Source organism: Apteryx rowi, unplaced genomic scaffold (assembly GCF_003343035.1).
Source record: "Apteryx rowi isolate R43461 unplaced genomic scaffold, aptRow1 scaffold_434, whole genome shotgun sequence".
NCBI classification, from domain to species: domain Eukaryota; kingdom Metazoa; phylum Chordata; class Aves; order Apterygiformes; family Apterygidae; genus Apteryx; species Apteryx rowi.
The window spans coordinates 128,291-139,582 of record NW_020450688.1 but is presented as its reverse complement, the minus strand read 5'-3'; the positions used below and the strand labels follow the sequence as shown (position 1 = coordinate 139,582).

Here is an 11,292-nt window from a genome sequence, read left to right as displayed (position 1 = left end):
GCCTCCTTACCGCAGGGCAGGGCATGGCGCGGAGCCCCCACACCCCCTCCCGGGGGGCGGCCTCCTGCCTCGGCCGGGGTCGCTCGGCTCCTCGCTGCCGCCGCCTCCTCTCACAACCACAACAACATGGCGGCCGCACGGGACGCGGGCACGGCGGGGCCGGGCGCGCGCGCGACACCTCCTCCTCCCCCCCCTCCCCGGCCGAGGGGCGGGGCGGGGCTGGGCGCGCGCCCATCGCCTCCTCCTGCCTTCCTCCCCCCCGCCGAGGGGCGGGGCGGGGCGCGCGCCCATCGCCTCCTCCCCCCCCCGCCGAGGGGCGGGGCTGCGGCTTGTGGGGCGTTCGCGGCGGTGCTGGGGGCAGCTGGCGGCCTCGGGTCGTCGCTTCCGCGAGGGGAGGCCGCAGGCCGGGCCGGGCCTCGCCTCGCTCGCCGCCTTCTCTGGGGGACAAGGGGGTGGTCGGGGCGGACGAGCGCGGCCTCGTTTCCCCCTGGGCTCGTCTGCCCGCTCCCTCGGGAGGCGGCGCACGCCCCTTCCTCAGAGCGCTGCTGGGCAAAATGGCGCCCCACGCGCGGCTCCCCCCGAGCGAGCCCCGGCGCCTCCTTCTTCCTTCGTCGCGCCGGCCCCGCCGCGCCGCCCGCAGCCGGCCCAGGCGGGGCCGCCCTCTCCTCGGCCTTCCCCTCGCGACCGCTTCCCGGGCCGGGGGTTGCTGCCGGCTTTGCCAGCGCGTGGGGCCGGCGGGGCATGGGCGTGGGGGCGGTTGGGTGCTGGGGGAGCCTGGGCCTGCGCTGCTGCAGCTGCCAGCACTGGGGCCTGCGGTGGGGGAATCCTCCTTAGGACTCCTCCACAAGAGCTGTCCGAGCCCCCCTCGGAGCAACAGCGTGCCTGACTAAGCTGCTCTTGCACGAAGGGCCTTGCAGCCGATGCTTTCCCTCTTTGCTCTTGGGACCTCCAGCTCGGCTGCAAGGACGTGTGTGGCCCCTTGCCATCCATGGACACGCTGTCCCAGCCACCCCGGGCAGCTCCTGCAGCGTGAGGTAATGGCGAGTGGGCAGCCAACAAGAGACTTGAGGACAGAGCCAAAAAATACATGGAAATTGAGAGACGAGTGATAACGCAAAAGGGATGTGAGCGCTAAGCAGCAGAAGGGCACAAGAAAACATGAGAGGCAAATGGAAGCTGCAGCAGAGCCCAGCACAGGTAGCAGGATACAGTTGGCAGGAACCATTCACATTTCCAAAATGAAGCTTTAACTAAGCCTTGCAAGGTGGAGTTCATTTTCAGCAGCAAGATCTCTACCAGAGATTTGTTACAAATCTGATAGATCATTAATACTTTATTTTATACATATCTTTAATTGACAATATAGTATGTAGGTCAGGCTGTACTTTTGGGAGAGATTTCCACCTGCTCCCCATGTTTGCCTTGATCGGAAATGAAATGCTTGCTTGCAAGTGACTATAAAATGTACTCCTAAATTATCCACAGGACTCTCCCTCTGAGTCCAAGGCTAGTCATTGTTAACAGATGGGACTTCAGTCTGTCATTAAGCCATGTTTGAGCTAGAAGTAGAATTAATGTTCAGAGAGGAGAATACAAAATGCAGGATCCCAGTGTCTTTAAACTCAGATATATGCCACGCAGTGAGTTGTTTTCCATTTAGCTGCCTTGGTCAGGGACAGTAAACATATGAAAGGAAGTTAATTAGCCCCTCTAAAGGAATTTTTCCAACAACAAACCATCATCAAAATGCGAATGCTATCTGAAAGTCAGTACATACCTTTAGAGGAACTTTGGAAGAAATGCAGGTAACGAGGAAAAACGGTATTCCTGGCCTTTTTATCCCCCAAAGCAATGAAAAAATGTTCAGACGGTATAGCTGCATCTGGAAAGGACGTGTGTTGACAGCATGAGGAAGCAGAATATGAGTCTTGAAAACTCTATATTAAACAGGTACCTTTTTCAGTATGCCTGAAAGGAAATCAAATATGACGTATTTCAGGACAGTGGGTCCTGGAGACCTAGAGCTTTTGTACAGCATAACCTGCTGATAGCTCCTTCTGCTTTATAGAGGGAACTAGCTGGGGTGCTTCCACTGACCACCACTGTGACAACAAGGATGGAGGGAAAGCTGTACGCTTCCAGCTGCTTATTTCAGTGACACAAATAGTCCTTTGGCGTAATCTTTACCAATATGGTTAAACACATTACATGGAGTCTCCCCATTTCTTGTGTTCCAATCTAATTTTTAATAAATATGAGGCATGGCCCCATGTTAAATATCTGTTTTGCCTTTGTCTTCAGTAGAAATGATGATCAGGGCAAAGGATGATAGCTAATAAGAATTACTGTATGGAAATGGAAATTACTGTATCCAGAGGGAGAGCAAGACCCATGGGAACCTGACACACTCAGCGCAGGGAACAGGGTGTTCCCAAGCCCATGGTTCTGACAGACCTGAAACATGTTCACACCCATCCGGGCTGAGGGTTTTTAATTTGTCAAGTTGGAAGTGGTAATGAATTACTAAGGAACTGCTCAAGCACTATCTGTTTTTAAGCAGGAGGAAGAAAAGTAATCCAGTCATTAACATCCCTGTTAGGCTGACCTCAAGAACATTAAAAACCTTAGGAAAAAAATGTAAAGGAAAAAGTAACTGCAGACAGACAGGTAAGTGGGAAATAAGGTAAAATGCAACATAGCTTTACTACAGGTAGATTACATCAAACTAAGCTGACACCTTTCTTTGATACGATTATTGTTTTCTGGACAATTGATAGACAATTTCCAGACAATAGATTTGCTGGATTTAGTAGGATATTAAATGCAATGCCACATGGCAAATACTTAGTCTATCTGGGGAGCTATTTGGTAGGTAAGAAACTAGCTGCAGGCAAATGACAATGGTTTGGGTGAAAAGGTAGACTGTGAGGATGGAGCTGAGCTCTTTAGGAAATGCTTTGGAATTAGACTATTGGCAGGTTCAAAAATGTATTAAATTAATGGACAACAGGTCCATAAACAATTGTTAAAAGGAAAAAGCAAGGATGTTGCCTCTAACATGCAACACCTGTGGATGTGTGGGGATTGCGAAAGGAAGGGATAGCAGGAAGTGGCAGGGCTCCTACCTTCTCCCTAAACAGCATCTCTGACTGCCGCCCTTGGAGACAGAGTACCGGGCTAGATGGAGCATCTGGCTGACCCAGCAAAGCATTTCTTATGTTCTTTTGATCTTAAACTATGTTTTTCAGGCCTTGGAACAAAAGGTAGGAGTGAGCTGATGGCATTTGCTGATGGCACAAAGTTGGGAGGCACCAGCGATACAGAAGGAATAGCTGTATAGCTGGGATATCATGCAGGAAGAGTTGGATAACAGCGAGTGCTGGCACATAAGAAATGGGATGAAATTTAATAGTGGAAAGTACAAGGTCATGCACTTGGGAATTATTAACAAGAATCTCTGCTAGAAGCTAGAGCTCATCAGTTGGAAATGACAGAAGAAGAGAAAAATCTGGGTGTACGTGTTGATCTCAAGATAACTGAGAACTTGCAATATGAAGCAGCTCTGATGAAAAGCTTATATTACTGCAATATTTTCTGGAGAAAGAGGAAAATGTTAATACATACAGAGCTCTGCTGCAATCCTCTCTGAAATTATGAATACAACTCTGGTCACTTAATCAAGGAACACAAAATGTGATGGGAGAATAATTACAGGGTAATCCACAGTTTTTCTTATGTAAGGATCTTAAAATAATTTGTTTAACCTAAAAAATGAATGCTGAAAGGGGATACAGTTGCTCTTTATGAAACTTCAGGGAGTAAACATAAAAGTAAACACATCTCCCTTAAGAGCAGGGGTGACGGTGGTGTAAGAACAAACAAATATCTGGTGGCCATGAAAAGTCTGGACTGAAACATGAGAAACCAGAGCTTCTGAAGGCCTGAAGACAGAGGCTTTGGATCATCCTTCCAGAGCAGCCTTACCATAAGGTAGTTGCCAGCTACTGCTGAGTACAAAACCTGAAGGCCCAACAAGTCCTTTCTAGACCTCTCTTACTGTTTGAGGCAAAGTCACTGAGCTACTAGTTGGCCTTTTATGAAAGAATATGGAATACCTGGTGTGGAATATCTGGCYGCAGAAGTTTATCTGGCCCAAGAAGTTTCATTTAGCCATTGGCTGTATTAAGTAAGAGCACATTTAAAATCTACATGTGGTCAGGGTAAAGGCTGGCAGCATGCTGTTCTGGATCGTCCCACTCTGGTCCCTCAGATCATTGTCCCACAGGTGCTTGCTCCCGTGCCCTTCATGTATCTGCAGTGCAGTCCTTGAGCACTCCTGCACCTCGCACAGCGAGAAATGGCAAAAATCTACTTGTCTTAGGCACTTTCCTGACCATGTTACCATCCAGTAACCTTTAGTACGCTTCCCTCTTGTAACCCAAACAGATAGCCAAACTCAGGTTTTGCAGGTAGCTTCCGTTACGAGGAAAAGCTCATGGTAGGGACAGATTTATTTATTTATTTATTTTTAAGAGAATACACCAAGTCCTGATTCTGTAAGAACAGTGAGATGATGAAAACACCAAGTCCTGATTCTGCAAGAACAGTGGGATCATGAAACACGGGGTAGTTTCCTTTCTCAGGACTCCAGCCAGTCTCCTATTCAAAAGCAGCTCTCTTGATCCTTTCCCATTTTGCTTCTTTTGCCATCTTTCACCTCATCGTGATGTTTTACATCTTTTACTCTCTGGTTTCTTTTTTTTAACCAATGCATGAACACACTGCTGCATTCAAACCTGTCTCTGATCGTTATTTTTACACTGAGCTCATCTTTGTGCAGGGGCTTCCATTAATTCTGCTGCTGTCAAACAAGCAGTTATTTCATTGTTCATTTAATCAAAATGGCAGGTGGGGAGGGCATTAAGGTCAGCACAGTTGTGCGGCTGCCCTGATCAAAATACACTATGTGAGAAGCACCCAGTCTGTCAGTCATCCTGATGGGACCCAAAACATGGATTCTCTGAATGACTCCTCCTTTGAAAAGTAGATGGTAGATGGTTAATTTTAAAATAATGAGTTTTTTATTACTTACATATCATTTTTGCRGAACATTTTCAAACAGTCTTGTTTTAATATTTTTTTTTCTCGTAATATCCCTGTGCTAAAGCAGGATGTACTATTACTGACACTTTGCGAAAGGTAAACTAGCACAAAGAAGTTGTCTTGTCCAAGGCTGCACATCGAGATTATTATCACAGGACTAATCAAATACAAAGTTCTGCGGTCTCTGAGAACCTCAAGTTCAGTGGAATGGCTACAGCGTTTTTGAGCAAATACTAAAAATGGCTTTGGGGACTATGTTTCCAGGTGGGAGCACAGCAGTCCGAGCATGGCTCAGCACGGACGTGTGAGCTAGTTGACACATGAGAACCCAGCTTCATCCTGCAGATCAGCTGAAGATGTATGATGCCCATTTGTGAAATGAAGTACAGCACTTGATTATAGGACTTGTATTGACCGTCGTAATTCTGCTTGGTTTTGTGAGCACAGAGCTGTCCTCTGTAGATGATGAATGACACCTTGTTTGTGCAAGGCATTTCTATGCCTGCGAGTAAAAGCAGAGGACATCAGTACTGAATGTGTACTAGCAGTTCATTGTAGGCAGAATGCATAGAATATGTCTGCTTATATTATTTTCTTATACCTAAAATACTGATAACACATATTGTTCACCTTATGTGTTAAAAAGAGGTAAAATGTTCGTAGTGTTTTCTACTGAACACGTTCGCTGTTTGGAAAACTTAACTGACACAACCTTAAGCTGTGTTGTGTGCTAAGTTACCACCACAATGCTGCCTGACAAATGCTTTTAATAGTAAAGCACATATATTTTTCTTAATGAGCAGGCTTTTATAGGCCCTTCCTCCTGAAGTTATACAGTTGTTATTATTATCCTATTATTACAAATGAGGAACACAGGGCAAAGAGAGGCTAATGATTTGCTCAGAGGAGCTGCTTCAAGGATCACTAGAAATAGATTTCCAAGAGTTATTTTAGCTGGTAATTCTTTATCACATAGAAATATGCCAGTACCTCACTCAGGCCTGTGCCCACTACGGTAAGCAGGTGCGGGGAGGAGAGAGTTCCCACCCACAGGAACTTGCACCGCTAAAATTCTCAGACATTGAGCAACTCCTTCATTCCAGGTGCCAGGCAAATGTCCCACCAACCTTTTGGTGATGTTCCTGCCCCTATGCAGAAGCAACTTTATACAGAGAACAAACTTGGAAATACCTTGGGCCATCCCTGGTGTCTTGCATTAGTGACCAAGACAGAAAAATACCTGAAGATGAGACTATGCTAAGAATATACTTAGAAAGGGTTAATTGGAGAGTAAGAGAAAATTGAAAAACTACTTAATTATTGTAGAATCTATCAGGTTTAATAGTTTAATGATAACACCTCTGCTTTTATAACTGTCAAGAACATGCTGCTGAAGGCTTATAGCTTCCATTAATCCTTAATAAGCTAAAATATAAAACATTAAGATAAAATTTAAAAAAGGAAAATGTGGAGTTGGGGTGAAAAATTACAAAGCCCGGGGCTTCACTGTTCCATCATTATTACTGTAAATGCATTTAGCCGCATAGAAAATATAATGACCAATTTCCACAACTTTGCAGTTTAATACTATGGTTATGTCTTTTTTTAGATTACATTGACGTTTTCCTCTGGTCGTTTCGTAACTCTTAAGTTTTATTTATATCTGTATATCTAAAAATGTGTTTAGAAGTGACAGTTCACCAGGGTTTCCTGTGCTCTCAGACCTGCATATAAATAGCATGTGGCCAGGCTGCTCTCTTCAGGCTTTCCGCGGTTTCCTTTTGAAAAAGAAGAGGGGACAGCAGGTGTGCCTGGCCCTGTTTGCACGCGGAGAAGAAGGTCGCTTGGCCCAGTAACAGCTGAGATTACTGTGCGAGTAGGGGAAAAGCAGCTATCTTCTGCAACTGTAAAGCAAACGACGTAGCTGTTTTAACCAGCCCCCAGACTGCCGCTGGGGACTTTCAGGCTGAATTTGAGAAAATGCAGGAACTTTGAAAAACTTAGATCTGTTCAAGAAACAGAATGCTGTATTGTAGTTTTCGTGACAGACCTACAAAGAAAAACAGACTGACCTCAAATAGTTGCATTCTTGGGGCAGCGCCAGCATTTCAATCCTCCTCTTGGTGCTTTTTGCATTGCTCGAAATTAAAAGGCTGCTTTTGTGTCTTATCACTAGTCAAGTCAGGAGTGACCTTACCACAGAAACAGAGGCAAGGAGATTATTGGTATATATCTGTCAAAACACTGACAGTGCTACCGGAACCAGGGCACTCTTCCCAGGCTTTGACTTGTGACATCTGATAATCTTCATAGTTACATTCTGTACTGAACAGCTTCAACCCATCCATGAATCATCTCAAAAGAAAGATCCCTTTTAATATAAGCTTTCTTTTTGCAAAGTTCTTGTCTGGAGAAATTCTCCACTTATGGTCTGTTCCAAAACCCAGTTATCCAATAATTTCAGAAGACTTTGGATCAAACTTTGAAAGAGTAATTTGCAGTAGACCTCAGCAGCCTACAGGCTGTTTTTAATGTTTTGCCTTACCTATGCAATAGGGGCCAGTAGTTAGCCTATACTTTTTGGACTTGAAAGTTGTGATAAGTGAAAGGCAGTTTTTCTCTTAGATTTGTATTAAGGTTTCAGATTTGACTTTACTATGGTGAAGTGGTAAAGGTCCCTTGCATGTTGCACATAGATGAACAATTGCACTTTTTTGTGGACCTTCTTTAAATTCTATTCATTTGTCAGATTTAATCTGCACACGTAATACATACAGAAATAATTATGTAACTCAGTTATACATATATAGTTAATATAGCCAGTCCTTTGGGCAGAGGCCCCCATAGCTTTAGGAAATCAAGCACACAATACACGACTGATAAGGTAACAAAAAAAACAAATAAATAAAAAAGAGGAAGAGATATTCAGAACGGCTCAATGGCGGATTCTAAGCCCACCGGATCACTTGGAGTCTATCCACTACTGCTTTGGAAGAAGGTTGGCAAAGAAGGGGAAATAAACAGATGCCTTTCCAGAGGATCATGTTTCAATTGCCAAATGTTACCCTCCACTAAACAATCTTAGCAAACTTTGAATCTGGTATACTTACTAGAGTTTTGTTCTGCTAACTATTTTGCACAGCGTGCTGGTGCCAGGGGTCCAGTCTGAGAGCCAGACTTGTGTATGTGATGTCTGAGAAATAAAAACAGCAAATGCCTAATTAATTTGCAACAATTAATTCAAATGATATGACAAAAGAATGGTTAAAATTGCAGGTTCGCGAACAACCTGCCATGACATTTCAAGTCCAAATCAACGGTACTGTTCCGAATGTGAAAGGCCACAGAACCCATCCATGCTGTGTTCTTTCTAGAGGGAAAACGTCAGCATGTTAATAGCTAAATGTTGAATCTAATGGTGTTATGAGGGAGAATAAAGCTTTCCTGGTGAAGCTGACACAAGCCCTTCAGGGGTTTAGCCCACTCCGCAGTGTTTCCTACTGCAGCGTGTAAAATGCAGGATCGTGGGCATTCGTAACGCAATTACGTACAAGTGGGCACCAGGAAGTGGAAATGCTCCGGGATAGTATTTCCACGAGGGCTGGACTGGGGGATTGGGAGCTGGAACCTGGTTACATTCTCATTCCCAATTAGCCACATGACGGTGGGCATGACACCATTTCTATTTTAGACTATTTTAACATCTAACCTGGGATTCTAAATTTAGAAGTTCCCTATAGTCAGTGAAGAAAACGGAGATACTTTAGAGCACCTAAATTAGGTACTTAGATGGTACAAATCCCCTGCTCCACCAGTCTTTCATCCAAAAGGTGATTAAAGCAGGTTGCAGAATGTCTGATTCCTATGGTTTTCATGTGTTATAAGCTTGACTAACGTAATCTGTTCTTAAGATCAGTTGCGCCTGTATTAATTGACAAGAAGTATACTTGTCCTGCAGGGTCAAACTGGTCATATACAGTAATCTCCTTAAACAGCAAAGAGCAACCAAAGCTTAAGAAACCGGTGAGCGGAATTGTACAGACTCCTGAATATAACAGGCCCTCGTTGTCCTCGTGGGAACCACTTCCCTGTGTCTCTTCTGTTAAAAGGATGCGAGAGACTCATTTTGCTTTTGGACTCCAACTCCCTTTTCATTTGCAGGCCTTTAGAAATGCACATTCATGGCTTTGTTCTACTGGTTTTGTCTTGTTGGGAGAACTTGCGCTTAGAAATAGTCTGGGTGTCCTGAGCATGTCAGAAACGTTTTAGTTTTGAGTTGCATACCAGCTCTTTCTGTCACGTAGAACGTATCTTTCACCTTGCACGTGTCATTTTATTTATCTGCAAAATTAAGTTAGTAAGATCTACCTCACAAAAAAGGTGACTGCTTTAACTAGTTAGTTTAACTAGCTGGTGGTCTTTCAAAGGAAAAAAACAATTGCATTGTAGGTAGAGGCTTTTTACCATCACAAGATAACATTGTGGATAAAAGTCATGTCCAAAATATATTTTAAAAATTACCTTTCATGTTATTTGTGGGATTATGTAACTATAGATTTCCATCATATCTATAGAGGGGTCTTTTACTGCTTAAAAGAAAAAGAGTGCTACAGCAGGAAGCGGTGTTGTGAACACTTCTCCCTGGCTTTGGGCTCGTCTCCACAGCACAGTTTTATTTTACACAATTAAAATATAATCACACAATTGAAACCTGGCAGGGACTAAAAGTGATATTTTGGGTTTAGTTTAAATCCTTTTCCAAACATTAAGTAAAAATGCCTGTTTTATATGGAAGTGGGTATCTCTCCATGGTTACTGTAATATAACCATGGCAATTTAATTTCACTCCATAGCTTTTATTCCTGTATCTCCTCCATGTAGACAGGCCCCGAGCTCCAGAAGGGAGGTCAGAGTTCTGCGGTGCCTCTGCTCCAGGATGTGTTTGCGTTTAACGAGGCGGCTAATTCTGCTCGTTTCAGCTGCACGCTGCCAGGCGTGTTCCTTCATCGCAGGTAGGCTGCACACAGTCGAACTTGCTGCAGCTTGCAGAAGCACGTCGCCCTTCTTAGAGGGGGAGCAGCAGGTGCACAGCACTCAGCAACAGCCGCACAGCCCCCAAACGTTGGCATCCTGAATAAATTTCAAGCAGTATTGTTAACTTTTTAACTAATCTTTTGGAAAAAAAAAAAGAGGTTATACAAACCTACCTCATCTGTTTGGCAGATGGTGGCCTTTTTTTGTACTGCGTTGGGGGGAACACACTAGCGTTTTAACGTGGTACTGCTGTGGCACAAGCACCGCGCGTCAGGCGGCAGCTCTGCTCCCACGCACCTCCCACACAGCAGGGCCGCAAGCGGGGCCGCAGGCCGCGGCCTCGGCTGGTGCCCCGGCTGCCGCCTGGCCTCTGCGGCGCTGCCCCATGTGACTGGGTGTCGCGGCCACCAGAGTGCGGAGAGGGCGAAGGGGGACCCACATCGGGGGCAGATCCGACATCACGTGGTGGCACCAGCAGGGCCATGGCAGATCCCGCAGGGCCTCAGAGGCACCGGCAGGGCCTTGGTGGCGCTGACAAGCCCTTGCGGGCACTGACAGACTCTCGGTGGCATTGGAAGGGCCTTGGTGTCACCGGCAGGGCTTTAGGGTCACCAGCAAGGCCTCAGTATCACTGTCAGACCCTCACCATCACCAACGGGGCCTCAGTGTCACGCGCAGAGCCGCGGTGGCCCTGGAGGTCCCCAGGGTGCCTGGCAGACCCCTGGGGCCGCCAGCAGCCCCTCAGTGTCACCAGCAGGGCCGCGGTGGCCCTGGAGGCGCCCAGGTGCCTGGCAGACCCTTGGGGCTGCCAGCAGCCCTCTGCGTCACGGCAGGGCCGCGGTGCCCCTGGAGGTCCCCAGGGTGCATGGCAGACCCCAGGGCCGCCAGCAGCCCCTCAGTGTCACCAGCAGGGCCGCGGTGGCCCTGGAGGAGCTCAGGGTGCCTGGCAGACCCCTGGGGCCACCAGCAGCCCCTCCGCGTCACGGCAGGCCCCGGCGGCCCTCGGTGCTGCTGCCCCTGACAAGCTCCACGGCTGCAGCGGGGCCCGGGACGCTCCTGGGGGCGGGGCGGGACCAAGATGAGGACACGCCCCCTCCGGGCCCTGGGGCGGGGCTTGAACGGCCCTCGGTGCCGCCCCCTCTCGCACTTCCGCTC

The 11,292-nt window shown here is 46.7% G+C and overlaps 1 protein-coding gene across 8 annotated transcripts in view; it reads right to left on the bottom strand.

Moving 5' to 3' along the window:
- The window catches only part of MTMR3 (myotubularin related protein 3), a 90,429-nt gene extending 90,260 nt beyond the window's left edge, over window positions 1-169 (bottom strand). For all 8 annotated transcript variants that reach the window (XM_026076537.1, XM_026076534.1, XM_026076539.1 and 5 more), the window contains exon 1: window positions 11-169. The gene's annotated coding sequence lies outside the window, so the exon portion shown is untranslated. The remainder of the gene's footprint in view (window positions 1-10) is intronic.
- Window positions 170-11,292: the final 11,123 nt, after the last annotated feature.